This window comes from Danio rerio, chromosome 25 (genome assembly GCF_049306965.1).
Source record: "Danio rerio strain Tuebingen ecotype United States chromosome 25, GRCz12tu, whole genome shotgun sequence".
NCBI classification, from domain to species: Eukaryota; Metazoa; Chordata; class Actinopteri; order Cypriniformes; family Danionidae; genus Danio; species Danio rerio.
In genome coordinates this window covers 33,311,446-33,328,699 of record NC_133200.1, presented here as the reverse complement: position 1 = coordinate 33,328,699, position 17,254 = coordinate 33,311,446, and the positions used below count along the sequence as shown (strand labels likewise).

At 37.1% G+C, this 17,254-nt stretch overlaps 1 protein-coding gene across 7 annotated transcripts in view; it reads right to left on the bottom strand.

The window, feature by feature from the left end:
• znf469 (zinc finger protein 469) overlaps positions 1–17,254 on the bottom strand; it is a 480,146-nt gene that overhangs the window by 108,070 nt on the left and 354,822 nt on the right. The window contains exon 1 of one of the 7 annotated variants that reach the window (XM_068217550.2): positions 16,949–17,047. The exons of the other annotated variants lie outside the window; for them this stretch is intronic. The gene's annotated coding sequence lies outside the window, so the exon portion shown is untranslated. Of the gene's footprint in view, positions 1–16,948; positions 17,048–17,254 lie in introns of those variants that run through there. 7 annotated transcript variants of the gene reach the window in all.

Sequence of the window (17,254 nt, the reverse complement as noted above, 5' to 3'; positions counted from 1 at the left end):
ACTTTTAATTATGGAACAAGAAATGACTGTCTTTTTACAGATTATCTAAATTTTTTATTCTAATATATATATATATATATATATATATATATATATATATATATATATATATATATATATATATTTTTTTTTTTTTTTTTTTTTAAGAACTACTTTTAAATTAGTTCTTAAATTTTTCTTTTTTAAAAAAGAAAAATTTTTCTTTTTTTAAATTTTTCCATTTTAATTTTTACCACAATTTTTCCAGTGCCTGGAAAGGCATCAGCTGCCTAAAACATATGCTGGATAAGTTGGCAGTTCATTCCACTGTGGTGACCCCAGATTAATAAGGCTCTAAGTCAAAAAGAAAACAATGGAATGAATGAATTTACCACAGTATTTGCCTCAAATCAGTAGAATTTAATACGGTTTCCTCATCTGACTCAAAACACTCATGCAATGGCCCTGAGCTAGCCTAGCAGAGCATGCTTACTATTAATATCTGTACAAGGATACAAAAAGAGACACTGAACAGACGTTGTGTGACTATGTGTGTGTCCGCATAAGTAATGCATAAATAAAAGTCATTCCACTTAAAGGAATCATTCGCCAAGAATGAAAATTACCCCATAATTTACTCACCCTCAAGCCATGCTCAGTGTACACGACTTTATAAGACTCCGAACACAGTTGGAGTAGTTTTAAATTTGATCCTGACGCTTCCATGCTGTATAATGGCGTCGGATAGTGTCTTTTATTATGAAGCTTGAACTGCCACTGGAAGTCAGTGATGGGAGTTTATAATATGAAAATTTGAATTAGACATGCATTAACACTAGGTGAAGTATGCGTCATTTTGACGACAGATTTTTACACTTTTGGAAGCTTCAAAATAAAAGCCACCATCCAAAACCACTACAGAATGGAGCAAGGATAAATTTAAAACTTCTCTGATTGTATTCATTCTACAGAAAAAGTTATATACACTGAGGCTTGAGGGCAAGTAAATTATGGGGTAATTTTTATTTTTGGATGACCTACAGTACAGCAGTGGTCCCCAACCTTTTTATCACCGCTGACTGGTTAACGCTTCACAATTTTATTGTCGACTGGTGGGTGGGTATACCTCAAGGGCGTAGAATTGGCATGGAAGGAAGAAACATGTCCCCACTAATATCCACTAGTTACTGAAATGTCCCCACCAATAATTCAATTGGCTTCAAAATAATGCTTTATCAACCCTTAGTAACCTACATGTTCACAAAGTCAAGTTCACTACGAGTTCACTGTAATACTATTAACCAAGTAGGTGCAATTCATCGAAATTCAGTTTCGATTTTGGCCTCCTTTTCTATAAAAAACAATCAGGATAAAAGTTTTAAACGGCATTCACACCTCTCTAAATTTGTCTACATTCGAACCTCCTCAAAGCCCAACTGCAGTAAAATCATGTAAACTGACTTCTGCAGCATGGGATGTGATTGGTATTTGTATTATTAAGTGTTTTTTTTTATATTATTAAGTACTTTATTTTTGTTTTTAAATGCACGAAACAGAATTTGTGCTGTTCACTGTATGCGCTCTAGGGATGTATGTTTCCACCAATGTCAAGATTGCTAGGTCCGTTTTCTCAGAGGATGACAAACTGACAAAACATTGCTGCAACTCTGATACAAGTTTTGTTTATGACGACAATTAAAAAGCACTGCAGTGTTTGTCTGGAAAAGTTAGTCTACCAAAATGTGTATATTCCATGCAAAATGTAAAGCTGATCAGTCTGTTTTTGTCACGTGACTTGGGTGCGCTCGTGGCATTCAAAATGCTCCAAAGGTGTGCTCCACTATTTAAAATAACAAACTTACATGGGGAAAAGACGCAATATGTGAATAAGCACCGTTATTTGTGATCTCCAGCAGTTGATCTTCTTAAACAGATATGCTGGATTCACCTGATTTATTGACAAATGGGTTGTGGATCCATTTTTTGGCAGATTGTGGGTCCATCACGGGGCCATTTTCCCTTCACAAGGATTACAAAGATGTCTGTTTCTTACTCGTTTTACTAGCTTGTGTATTACATTTTGGTGCTCAAGTGACTGAGATGTAACCGAGAGCATACAGTCATTTTTCAAAATTAAAGATTTTTCAAAATAAAAGATTGATTAGACTTAGATAACAAATAAAACGGAAATAAGGCATTAATTGATCCACAGACCAGTTTGTGGCCCGGGGGTCGGAGTCCACTGACCTACAGTTTTACTTTAAATACTTACAGTTATCAATTACACTACAAATTTTTAGTAATTCTTTCCTAAGCTTAACATATATACAAGCTTCACATTTATGGACTGAAAAAAGCGATTAGTTGACTTAGTGATTAGTTGACAAAAAATTGAGGTAAGCAGTTGGTTTAAAAATAAGTAAATTACTAAGTGCATAAATATACAAATTAATTCAACTTACTATGGGTTAACTCTAAGTCAACTTGTTTTGTTTTCAGTTAGTTTTTAGTTTAGTTTGAAGTTTAGTTTGAATTAGTGCTGAATTAAAATGAACATACACTGTAAAAGAAATCAACAATTTACTGTACAATAACAGAATAACAGAAATTTACCAGAAATATAAATTTAGGGAAATTTCTGTAATTTAATGTCTGTTATTTTACAGTACATTTCTGTAATTTAAAGGCTGTTATTTAACTTTTTTTTTTTCCCGGCACCCCAGCTGCCAAAAATAAACCTTTAAAATTACAGATTTTTTTTACAATGTAGTCACGTTGAAATTGTACGCAATGAGAGAATGCAGGAACAGACAGAAATGAAGACAGCAGAGCCTTACATTTCTGTGATGGAAATATTCTCATTATTGTGAGCGCAAGAAAAGGAAAAAAGGATTATCTAAATGGACAGTTATTTTTCCTTTTAATAAGACAAAACGTACCCAAGTAGGAAACGCATTGCTTTAAACTTTCATTAATCTGTATATACAGCATGTATAGCTTTGGGGTCAGGAAGTTCTCCAAAGATAACACTAGCCTACATTCATTTTTCATGTGTTTTTTTTTTTTTTTTTTTTTTTTTTTGAAGTAAATGACGGTTATACAGTGTATTGTTCATTGCAAAGCTCTTCTTTAAAGAAAAAACTCCTGCAAGTTCGGAAAGAGCTTAAGCCTTAGCCAGGTCAGATAAAGTAACTTTAAAGTTACTCAAAGGTATCGGAACCCGTTATTTACCATAAAAAAGTAACCATAATCAATTGAATTACTTTATTGGGGAGTAACTCAATATGGCAATGCATTACTTTCTAAAGTAACTTTCCCCTTCACTGATTATGAGTGTATTTACTATAAAGTCACTCCTGAGAGGAACCAATAGCACACAACAGATAAACTCATACACATTAAATAAAAACAACTCTGGGATATATCTACAACAACTTCAAGATTTTGAAGAAATCATTTCAAAACAAAAAAAAAGTCAGCAAATTAGCACTAACTTTCCAGGAAGTCTCAATTTGGACCTTCCAAATACACAAACAGATACTAGCACACAGCTGCTTTTGGGTCTAGAGAGTGTATCAATGTTACAATGCCCAAATTTGTGTTTTTTTCTTTCACATCCCCTTCACTGTGCCTTATGATCTTGGCAGGAGGGCGTCTAATTTGGGTGAGGATGCAGTCTGGAGCCAATCTAGCAGTTCTCTCTCCTTCCTTTTTTTTTTTCTTCCTCCTGCTCCCCTCAGAGCAGGGCGGGACTCGTATAATTTTACTGCTATCATAATAAACATACAATTGATACAGGAGGTGGGCTGGACAAAGTTTGATGCTGTAAAGTCAAGTGCCTACAGCGAGCAACAACCGACGCAAGCAAAAAAAAAAAACCTCCATCCCTCCCCCAACATCCTCTTCATCTCTGGTATAGTAGGAAACCGTATAGACAAACCAGACGTGAGCTTTATGTTTATCACTCCTCCCCTGGAGTGGATGGTGCAAAATGCCAATTTAACATTTCCGTCATCAGCCATGCATGGCCAACCAAACCTACACGCAAACATGTGTCTAAACATATATCTCTAGGCAACATGAAACCAGAGACTGTACATTTAGAGGCTGTCTTTCATGAAGAATGCAGAATGAATGTGCCAAAAACTGAATAAACAAACCAAGCTTAACAAGAACAAATTAAACTGAAATTATTGTTGTTGTGTTGAATCAACCAGACTTAAAAACATGACAATTTGCATAACATATTTACATATTCATCAAAATAGCCTTGCAGTAAGGACCATGCCTTGATGTTTGTTAACAGTACAATATATCAGTAGAATGTTCACTTTCATGTAAGCCAGTGGTTCAACCTTTTTTTCCCCTCTCCCCCCGGAAAAAATTGTAAGGTCCCCCTCCACATTTAATGATATTATCGCTCATTTAAGTTTACAGTATATAAAAAAGGGTGTTTTCAAACAAACTATGTTTATTACCATATCTAGATGTGTTTATGCACAAATAACAGCCTAATGCAAATTATAAAAGCAAAACATCAGTAGGCCATCTGTTTTGTGTACACATGGCAGTATTGGGGATGAGCCGTCTGCAAATGTCTTATTAATTTGGACAGCCTCACGCATTCGTTAGCAAGAACTTTGGCACAGATAATGCACTGTGGCTGGGTCAGGGACTCTTTGCTTTGAAAAAAAATGGAAAAAATATATAGTTAAGGTAACTATCTTGGTATTTCCTGCATTTCGTGTTTCCAGTATTGCAAGAACTGTGATCTGAAATGTTTGGAGCTTCCTCACCTGAGTCCAGTGTGTTTGGGTCATTAGTATTAGCCGCTGGCTAATCAGTGGAACTCTTTGTGGAGGATGAATTACAAATTTGTTCATTTTTTGGTCAGCCAGGGGATAAAATGAACGAAGTCAACATGATCGTTTTCCTAATTGTCACTGCTAATAAAAAAAATTAAAAACAACAACCCCCCACAGAGCTTACTGAGGCCTCCTTGTGGGTTGAGACCCCCACCCCCCCTGTTGGGAAGTAAGCTACTACCTGCAGTTCACTTAATGGCCAGTTGCGCGTTTTGCAGGATTAACCAATCAGAAGCTTTCTTTTTTTTTTAGGGGCGTGATTATGACGTAGCACCTGTTGTTGGTGTCCCAGGGGAAAATCCTCCTGTTGACACAGGACAACAGTTCTTCAAACTGGCCTCAGCTCAGTCTAAAGCAGCGCTGAAAGCTTCCATCATCCAGGTATAGTTTCTTGAGGAGTTGATGAACTCACAGAGCTGGGTGCACCTCTGAAAGGATCTAATGAACTCAAACACAGCTCCAAACAAATCAACGCTGTTTTTCAACCTTCATAATGCATAAACACAGATATTCTCTCAATAAAATCCATGTAAGCCGTTTAGCAACGAAGCTAGAGTCACCAGGCGGACAAAAGCCCTGTCCATGATGAATCTGCGTCTATTATAAAGTGAATTTGACACGCAAATGAAGCAGATTTGACGCGTGTATGAAGTGAGTTAACTCAATGTTTACGCATTTATTTATGTGTGAATAGTGTATTTTTCCGCATGTTCTGCGTCTGGTGTGAACACAGCATTATAGTTACTGACAAAATCCCTGTCAAAGTGTGACAAAGTTTTATACATAATAGTCTCTGCCGCTCCTTCCTTTAATAGCAAACGACCGGCGAATCCCACGTTGCAGTCATCATATCAAAAATCTGAAAAATGACAGGATCAAACACAGAACACGGTTGGTTATACTGTAATATTGTTGTAAAAATAAATTTAATCCTTTATACCCTGCAGCCGAATGTCCATCTTTAAGTGATCGTCATCTTAGTGTCATGATCAGTCTGTGGTTTCCCACGCTATGCTAGTGTCTGAAGGGATTGACTTGTTCATGTTTTACCGGATCTAGCACTAAATATTTGGTAATGTACTGTATCAATGTCTATGCGTTCAAGCAAAAGATCCGAACCCAGCACGATTAATTTATTAGACTCTGAGTCGACTATTCCATTAAAGAATCGATAGTTTTAAACATGGTGCACTTTTAGATTTAAACCTCAGTTGGATGTTTTCATTCACTCAGAACTGAGTTAAACCATGCATGGAAGGTCATTTTCAAAAACCCATAATAGGAGCTCTTTAAAAGTATGTTTGTATTTATGTAACAGAGATATTCCACCACATTGACACCTCTGATGTCCTTTTGTTCAATGTGGCACTGATGCTAAGATGGAATTTAAAAATGCAATTAACATATTATCATCAGCTACACAACACCAAAGACATACTACAGCACTCTAAGTACTGTACATCCAACAGCATCCATACATAAATAAAATGGCTCACACTTTATTTTGGTGGTTCGTTTGTTGGATTTTAGTTACATTGCATGTACATGCCAACTAACTCTCATTAGATAATAGGTAGACTGTTAGGGTGCTTTCACACCTGCCTTTTTTAGTTCCATCAAATCGCACTAGAGTTCGTTTCCCCTTTTGGTGTGGTTCGTTTGGGCAGGTGAGAATGCAGCAATCGTACTCGAGTGCGCACCAAAAGCAGACCAAATAAGCGCACCGAGACCTGGTTGAAGAGGTGGTCTCGGTACACTTTCAAACGAACCCTGGAGCGGTTCGTTTGTGGTGAGAATATGATCCGTACTAAAACAGGTCCAACTGCAAAAAGTACTGCACATTTTGAACTAATTCAGCTTCCGTACGCCGATGCGCTGTGTATTATGGGATATGGAGGAAAAATATTTGTTGACAGCGCTTTACCAACAGAGAGAGAGAGGGGAAAATATTACCTGATGGATCGTTGGTAATATTTCCGCAAGATAACCATGTTGCAGTTTAGCTATATTAATTCACGCCTCCTCCTGAAGTGACGAGCGATGCATTAAACACGGTTTTCCAGCCGCGCTTCATTTTCGTAATGTATAGTATAGTTTGTCTAAAGCAGGCATACAATCAGCCAGCGCAGTCGTCCCTCCAGAGTAAAAGGTTTTGTTTATTTGCGGGAGTTCACTGGCATTTTCCCGCACGTGAATTCTGACCAATCAATATGCAGTTTAGGAAATATGTTCAACAACATCTGGCCAATGAGAGGTGTGGATTTTGTCAGATGACTGCATTTTGGTTCGTTTCAACTGGTTCGGACCAAAGCCAGCAGTGTGGTGTGAAAACGACCCAAAGACGGCAGAAGATGCAACAATGTATAATTTATTGCGCTTGGTCCGGACCAAATGAAGCGAACTACAGATGTGAAAGCACCTTTAGATTGGGGTTGGTGTAAGTTGACATGTGCTTGCAAAGTTTCTTATAGTCGGTTAAATGTCTGTTGATGGAGCAGTATCAACAGATATTATGCAGACAGTCTACTAATACTCAAATGGACCATCAAAATAAAGTGTTACCATAAAATTAACTAAAAAAAAATGTTCTATAAAGGTTCATTCAGCTCTGTTAGCACAAATCTAGACTTACCGGAGACAAACTCCAACTGAGTGTGCATGACCTTCAAAACTAACAACATCCAAAAATAAAGTCTGTATATTGTCCATACAACTCCCGAAATATGAACCACTTGAAAGGCCCCTCACAGACAGTCTTGGACATAGTTTAAGAGGACGGCGGCGAGGGAAGCATATAAAATGACATATTTACCATAATAAAACATATGAAAGCCCGGCTGATATTGAGCTTTGTTATTTATTAGGCCTGGTTACCCGAAAGAGCTGTGGACCAAAGCTGAACTCTGACATCAGCTGTGTGCTAATTAACATGGGAAACTCATCTGCGCGCCATTTAAGAGCTTTGCGATGTTTGGTATACTGTCGCAATCTGTGGCCCTAACAACAATTCCATTCAGATTCCCCTGAAATTGCTCAATTGTGTTCTGAGCAATCCTTTAAGCTAATTGCTGTGCTTGTCACTGATGAAAAAAGAAACGCAAACAATCGGTTTCTCTTGACTGGGAGCCCATAAAACATCCAACCAGAGCTAGGCCAAAAAATCAGCTACAGATGACCCACGACTAGAGACGAAATCTCTCCAAAAACAGTACTCCTGCTTAAGTGTTCGTGACAGAGCGTATGGGAATTACTAAGTCCTGAAGGCAGAATTAAAAGTGTATTGGCCAATGCTAATTTATCATAAAGTATCACCCCAGTTTTCATTAAATAACACATGATAAAAAGCAGGCTGCTGTTCATTCATGTAAAAAAAACACACACAAGAAAATAAACAGATATTTCCAGGTAAAAAATAATTCAAATATGCACACTTGGGCCAAATGAAGTGGCAGCAGCGTGTGTCGACTATAACAAATTAGAAAAGAAGTCTCTGCATGTCACACACCTCATTTATTTTGGTGGTACCTAAACGTCAAGTGGATTATCTTAACTACATGTTCTGACATCATGTGGACGGGCTGTGAGCCATTTACTTGACACACACAAAAAAAAAAATTGCATGGAAGCTTGGCATTGCCTCGGGCTTAACTTAAGTCGCAGGCATGCTGATGGAAATCTCGCCCCCTCAAAACACAAAATTGTGCCAGGTTAAATATTGGTTCATGTCTCTTGTGATTGATTGTGACGCATTTGAATATTTCAAGTTAAACACATGATGCATTTTAAATACGAATGGGATTTAAGAGAGAAAGTATATACTAGAGCTTCATGATTTTGGATAAACTGAAAACATTAATACTAATAACAATATAAACATTATTTTCATGTTCAATTCTTGCTATTAACTGTGCCTTTTAGCTCAATAAACTGCTATTTTGCTACATAATAATACAAAAGTCCCTTTAAGGCAAGTAATTTCACTCATTCGGGCAGTATGCTTGGGCATTCTGTTTGATTAGGGAAACATCAAATGTCCCAAAACTACTTACGATTACATTTCATATTAGCAATCACCAGTAAAATTAAACAACAACTATTTAGTTTCATTCCTAAATGTTCATATCACACAAAATCTGCAGAAACTCACGTGTGGTCCGAGCCCCTCCCTCGGAGAATTGTCATTCTATAGCTAATGCTGATTGACTCCTGTACTAGAAGGCGGGCTTTAATCGCCCTATAGCGATCACTGATTGGCTCCTGTACTAAAAGGCGGGGCTTCATTCACCATATTGATAGTTACACTTTTTCCCATTCAAAAGTGTAACTTTTAAATAAAATTTACTTTTATAATAAAAGTGTTCAAAAGTCCCATTCAAGAGTGACACGTCTTGTGTATTCTATAGTCTTTGTTAATACTTAGTTAAGTAGTAGTTGGGTCTATACTGTATTGTGCAGGAATAGGGATGTACAATAACATCATTTTATAAGTACTTATAAACAGTCACTATATAATAAGTCAGTAGTTAAAATTGGAAATTGTTACATAAACTTAAGTGCTATCAAAAATATAGATAAAAAAATGCCTTAAGTAAATTTATTAGGGTTCTTACAACGTTGTATTTGCTGCAGTCCACTTTTTATTACTTATTTTTCACTGAAGGCTTGTCTCAAGTGATTCTTCAAAAATTCTGGTTCATCCATGAATAAAATATGTCTTTATGAGTGAGTTATTGCTTTATTTATTATGCTATTTTAAGTTATATTCTAAAACAATATAAAAAAATGTCATGTTATTGCTTCTTTGACAACCTGAATGTTTATAACACAATAACACTGGCTACATGACAACTGCTCTCTGGATCATTAATTCATTCATTTTCCTTCTACTTCAGCCTCCTTTCCACTTCACAAGACAAGCGACAGATCGGAAGTCATTCGTTTGCAATGGAGAGTAGTCCGGGAGCTTTGTGGAGTTCCTATCATTTCCGTATGCAGAACAATCAGATCCGAATTGAGCTGCAGATCCGTTGAAATATTTGATCTCTTGTGACTGGACCGTATGCGACCGGCCAACCAGATGTGATGTATTCCAGTGTTGTACAAGCAGGTCCGTTCGCGCAAGATGTGAAATAGTATTTATTTATTTTTTTGGTTATATATTTCTGTACATAAATAGAAGTAATACAGTGATAAAATATAATTATTAATGTTGTCTCCACATTCCCTCCAATATTTTTAGCGGTCTGTGAGTTTCTAGTATTCATTCATTCATTCATTCATTCATTCATTCAACCACGGTGAACGCACAAAGGAATGCAAAACAAGAGCCATTATTCTCTATTTCAGACACTGCGAGAACAGCTTCTCTCCCATGGTGCACATCAGAACTGAAATTTCTGTGCGACCGCCACAAGAGGGCGTATTTCGAAAGTCATGTCCAAATGTTGTGTGCAGTGGAAAGGCGGCTTTAGTCACTTTTCAGGTTTCGCCACAGCGGAATGAATTGCCAACTCATCCAGCATATGTTTTAAACAGCGGATGCCCTTCCAGCTGCAATCCAGTACTTGGAAACACCCATACACATTCATTCACATACATACAATATGACCAATCTAGTTCATTCAATTCACCTACAGCGCATGTATTTGGACTGTGGGGAAATCTGGAGCGCCCAGAGGAAACCCATGCCAAAATGGGGAGAAAATTCAAACTTCACACAGAAATGACAAACCATTAATCTTCTTGCTGTGAGGTGATAGTGTTAACCACTGAGCCACAGTGTCCTCTCTGGATCACATTCTGTCAATTGTTTTTTGGAAATTTGCTAATTGTGGAATTTATAATTGACTTCAAAATTTGACAGCACCCATGAGCTCAGCTCTTTACACTCATTTACAGTAAGCCATATCCAACTGTATTTATGAGAGATAGTCCCCGAGATGTACATTGTCAACCGTTTTTGTTTTTGACAGATCAGGTGCAGCAGATTTGTCAAAGGAGAGCAGATCACAATGGTGTTACATGACTCACCCTTAATGTTTGTTCTTTTAATTCCTGAAGCAAATTAAAAATGACATATTTGGCAAACAATATGTTCGGACAATGTGTTCCTCTGGCAATACAAATGAATACGTCTGGAAAGAAAAACACACTGTTCTCTGCAGTGCCTCCTCCTGGCAACAACAACTGCAATTTCAAGTTGAATATTTAAGACAATCTTTTTTAAGATGTTAAATAATAACATGCATATCTGTAATTTGAGAAGTGCAAATATTAGTAAACTGCTTAGTGCTATTCATTTAAATACTTCCCTGAATAGGTATACATCAAATTCTTAACAACTGTTTGCCAAGCTTATACATTACATATCTGGAATCACCAATCAAATTAAACAACAACTGTCTCATAAGTTTAGTGTCCAAACATCTAAATCAAGTAAAATTAGTATATTTACAGTTGGCCAAGCTAATGCACGAGCACACTCAAAAAGAACAAGATCACAACACTAACGTCATTATTGCTGGTCTACAGCAGATAATGCCCATCAGATCGCACTGGTCTTCTGAAGTAATCCACAACTTGGTCTTAATGGCGATTCTCCTCCAGAAATGAAAGCGACTTTTTTTTTTACAAGGGCATTTGAGTAATTGCTGTCATGTGATGTGCGATTGACAGGACGGACTTTACTTCGTGTTCGCATTCAGATTAAAATTTTAGCAGTTGATGACGTGCGCTCTGGTGTGATCGCATACTTCAGAGGCCAGCCACGGCTAATCACACTGGTGTGATTGTACACGTGAAAGGTTTAACCTTGATCACTAGCGACCTAGCTACTGCATTTGATGTGGCTGGCTCTTTAGGACAGTTGCTATTGCAAAGTTTTATAGATGAGACCCTAGTTCATTATTAGCAAAGCTGCATTTGTTTCACTAAGATCTCTGTGAGTTTGAGGATCTGACTCCAGTATAGTTCTTATTTGCATACTATTTGTCCCTAATAGTATGTCCCAAACTGTAGTTTGTTGAAATGAGTTTTCCAAACTTACCCTGAGGGGGTTGAAGTTCAAAACAGTCCATATTCTAATGGCTAAAATTGACCACAATGCATAGCGATTGGAAGATAATTTGATTAGAACTACAAACATAGATTAAAAAAAGTAAACAAACATGGCCAACAGAAGTAACCAAATGTTAAGTGGAGGTGCTTTGGCAAAGATAATTTTAATTAATATATATCTTACTGAAAAAAGATTGAAATCATATGTTCCTCATTATATTTCATCTGCAACAACAATGTGAACCTTTATAATCATTAACTTCTGCAAACACCTGAGGAGAGTTCTCTGCACGAAGACTTGCAGATGGCAAATTATCCTGCTGCTGCTTCTATGGATGTGCACAACGATTCTTGAGTATCGATAAATCTTTATATATTTTTTAAAGTATCGATATTAACTACAATTCAACTAAATGTTTTAGTGCTGTGTACAGGATTGTCAGTGATGCTTTGTATATAAAACGTAACACCAATCAATCTGCAGCGGAACGTGATCCAATGCAATCTCACGGCAATTTGTAACTTTTTGATTTAGTGGCTAATTCGTAAGATCTAATTCGTACAATTTACTACGATTTGCTCATCAACCAATGACGGTTGGGGTTGGGTGCCACGCCTCCTTTTTAAAATCATCTGAACTCGTAAGAATTTGTACGAATTAGCCACTAAACTGACAAAACGTAAAATACCTACGTTTCCTCGTGAGATCAGGCTGGAGTGATCATGTGACTTTCAGATAATTTACGTAGCCTACTCAACACACGCAAGTTGCACACTTCTACATTACGGAATGACACGGCACAGCATGTTATGGTGCTCATCAGTTGAAAAAGCGTTGCTCAATGCAATATTTGTGATAAAAAAAAAGTCATACACAGCAACAATACAAGCAGCTTTTTTAAACACTTAGACAACAAAACCTGAAACTTATACAGAAGCAGAACAAAAACAAGCTGCCCAGTGTTTCTCTGCTCAGTCACCTTCTGTCTAACAAAAGACATTGTAGGAGAGTTTTAAAGAAGGCAAACGAGGCAACCTCCCCCCCCCCCCCCCCATATTTACATGTAATGATATTTTTTCTTTAACATTAATTTGAAAAATCACTAAATTTTTTTAATAATAAGTGGTATCGGTCTCGTAAACATTTTACACAAAAAGTATTGGTATCGTATCACATTAAAAAATTGTGGTATCGCCCATCCCTAGCTGCTTCTCCAACACAGTATGTGATAAAATATGAAAAAAAGTATATAGATGATGTAACAAGATGACTAAGCAACATGATGCTTCGTTAATTAGTATATGTAGTAAAGGTAGGCAAATCGCTATGTGGAAATGGAGTGTTTAAAGGGGCAGCAGTAGAGGCAGAAAGAAAACGAATAGAATCTGAGGGCAGTCGGCACGCTGGGTTCTGCCCAGAGCCGTTATTAGAGTAATGAGAACTACACAAGGGAAATATTGGCACAGACCCGGACAGCTGACTGAGAATACGAGAGGAGAGCTGAGGTGAGAGGTTACGTGAGGAAACGGGACTGTCTGGACACAGATTTCATTCCATGCACTCTTTAAATGGCCATCTGGTGGCCACCATCACAATCTCCTCTTCATATCTGCCCTCTACTCCCTACACTCAGCCTGTTCATGCGGTATTATTCATAAGCCAAATCAGCACATTCCCCTCAGCCACACTTGATCAGTTATGAACTCCTGCCTCTGATGTGACACTTTTATTCCATCAGATATTATTATAGAATGAGTTCCAAGACTCCATGTGCATCTGTTTAGTAATACCTATTTTTTTTTCTGCAAGGCTTATTTGGTCACTTTGCATGGCTTAGAGAATTTGTTTACAAAAATCTGTTGACAAGACACACATGCTGTCCTAAATACTTGACTTAAAGGGATTTTCGCTAGCATGACGCATGTGTCATTGCAAACAAAAAGCAATCCCTAAATAAACCTGTAGGCAAGTAGGTAAATAAAGAAATAAACAGCCAGCATGTCGGGGTGGCTTTAAACACGAGACAACATGCACACAAACATTACAAGGGATTTGTTCGCTTAGAGAAAGGTCTTGAAGTTGGAAATTTATTACCCGTATAACATTCAGCAATTAACTGCCTTCTATTTATGCAATTATGGATTACAGCAAGAGATGTAATTATACACTACCGAACTACTTCTGCAGCCACAAAATTCATGTATGTTATGCAGGGGGGGCTTCAATATGCACCATCTGGATGGATTAAAAAAAGAAGAAGAAAAAACACACACACACTCAAAACTGGCTGCCTGAGAAAATATACTGGAATAACAGTTACTATGATAAATCTAATAGAAATATTCACCCTATGTTTTTTTAAAGGCTGGGCGTCACATAAAGGAAGTTATAAAACCTTTTAAATATTAAATCAGTAATATTGCACATAAATCATGCAGAGCAGTTGCAGCGATGCCTAGATATACATTCGTAAAACCTCCAGCGAAAACAGTAGCCTTTTCAAAGACACTACTATAGTCAATCAATCAATCAATCAATCAATCAATCAATCAATCAGTATGAATGTGATAGAAAGTGATTATGGCTACATAACCTGGCACTGCCAACTGTTTGCTTTCCTGAAAGATCCAGACTGGCGCTCAGTGACAGGACTGAGCACGCATCAGTGGAAAGTGCCACAGGGGAGAGCAGAGGAGAAGACGGGAGGGGTGGACGCAGGTTGCCAGTGACGAATTTCTAAGATTCCAGTACCTGGCCTGACCTCTGTCTGTGACCTCCCAGCGTGACTTACCTGGGAGGCTTCCTTTATGAGCACCCAGGCGACAGTAAATCTATGCAGAAAAGCTTAAATCCGGCTCAGTGTCATGGACAGGAATTCTGGCCCCTGACAATTTTACAGCTGCAGAGTGGAGTTGTGTGTAGTGTAAAGAGCTGCACAAATGATGGGAGCAGGCCAACAGCGTGATATATATTCTCTGTGGGTCATGATAAAGATCTATTATAATCATATATGTTCAAATAATATTCATACACAGAGAAATCCAACTATCTATCTATCTATCTATCTATCTATCTATCTATCTATCATGGATGGATCTATCAATCAATCAATCAGTCAGTCAGTCAGTCAGTCAGTCAGTCTGTCTATCTATCTATCATGGATGGATCAATCAATCAATCAATCTATCTATCAATCTATCTATCTATCTATCTATCTATCTATCTATCTATCTATCTATCTATCTATCTATCTATCTATCTATCTATCTATCTATCTATCTATCTATCTATCTATCTATCTATCTATCTATCCATTTGTCTGTCCATCTATCATCCATCCATCCATGCATGCATGCATCTATCTATCTATGCATCCATTCACCTACCTACCTATCTATTCATACATCCATCCATCTATGCATCTATCTATCTATCTATCTATCTATCTATCTATCTATCTATCTATCTATCTATCTATCTATCTATCTATCTATCTATCTATCTATCTATCTATCTATCTATCTATCTATCTATCTATCTATCCGTCCATGCATCCATCCATCTATCTATAAATCTATCTATCTATCTATCTATCTATCTATCTATCTATCTATCTATCTATCTATCTATCTATCTATCTATCTATCTATCTATCTATCTATCTATCTATCTATCTATCTATCTATCTATCTATCTATCTATCATCCATCCGTCCATGCATCTATCCATCCATCCATCCATCCATCCATCCATCCATCTATCTATCTATCTATCTATCTATCTATCTATCTATCTATCTATCTATCTATCTATCTATCTATCTATCTATCTATCTATCTATCTATCTATCTATCTATCTATCTATCTATCTATCTATCTATCTATCTATCCGTCCATGCATCCATCCATCTATCTATAAATCTATCTATCTATCTATCTATCTATCTATCTATCTATCTATCTATCTATCTATCTATCTATCTATCTATCTATCTATCTATCTATCTATCTATCTATCTATCTATCTATCTATCTATCTATCTACCTATCTATCTATCTATCTATCTATCTATCTATCTATCTATCTATCTATCTATCTATCTATCTATCTATCTATCCACCTATCTATCAACCTTTCTATCCATCCATCCATCTGACTGTCTTTATACAGTATAATAGTAATTTTGAACAGATTATACAGTCAAGCCCAACATTTTTCACACCCAGGCATATGTAAACAGACACACACAGACACAGACACACACACACACACACACACACACACACACACACACACACACACACACACACACACACACACACAGACAGACACACACACACACACAGACAGACACACACACACACAGACACACACACACACACAGACACACACACACACACACACACACACACACACACACACACACACACACACACACACACACACACACACACACACACACACACACACACACACACACACAAAGCCACTACAAATCATAAAGTTATTTATACCCACTTCAAAAAAAAAAAAAAAAAAAAAAAAAACTAAGTATAAACTTACTGACAAATACAATATAACATTAAACAAAATAGTATGCCCCAGGGATATTAATAATTGTGGCCTTATATAAAAAAATCAGTGACTTAAACCCACTACATAACATAAAAACCAAAGAAAACACAAAAAATGCAAACTTTAAACAAAATAGAAAGCCAGTTAAATCATTATTACCTTATAAACTTATTTATAACAGCATGTACACAGATTACACTGACCCAGAAAAAAATGACAATACAAAATCTATAAGTTCAAATATATTCTAAGCAAAAGTGTTGAAACTAGCAGATGCAACAGTGCACACACATACACACTTCATCACATAGCAATGTCAGCCCTCTAATGACAATAAAATATGCCAAAAAAAGTGCTCAAGTTAAAACATCTTCAGAAACATCTGTTCATCTGTTACTGTGCATGTCCATACTGTGATCCACAATAATTCATGCACTGATCAAGCATCAAGTGGATAGATCAGACCCTCACCTTGCAAGCAGCGCTGAAACTCCCAGCCACTCAGTGTTTGTATGTGTGCGTGTGTGTTCCTGTCCCGCTCCTCTCCTCTCTTACAAACTGAAGCCTCTCATCCACAACTCACTGCATGGCTCTTATTACACTCAAATGCAAGGAGAGGGCGAAAGAGAGAAAAGAACTAGTGACGAGAGAGAGCAGGAGAGCGAGAACTTAGCCCAGCCCAGAAAAAGATAAGTGAAGCTGGCAAGAGTGTCAGGGCTTGAGAAATGTTTTTGGGGGTTACTCATTTCTACCTTCATTACAGACTCTCTTCTGAAA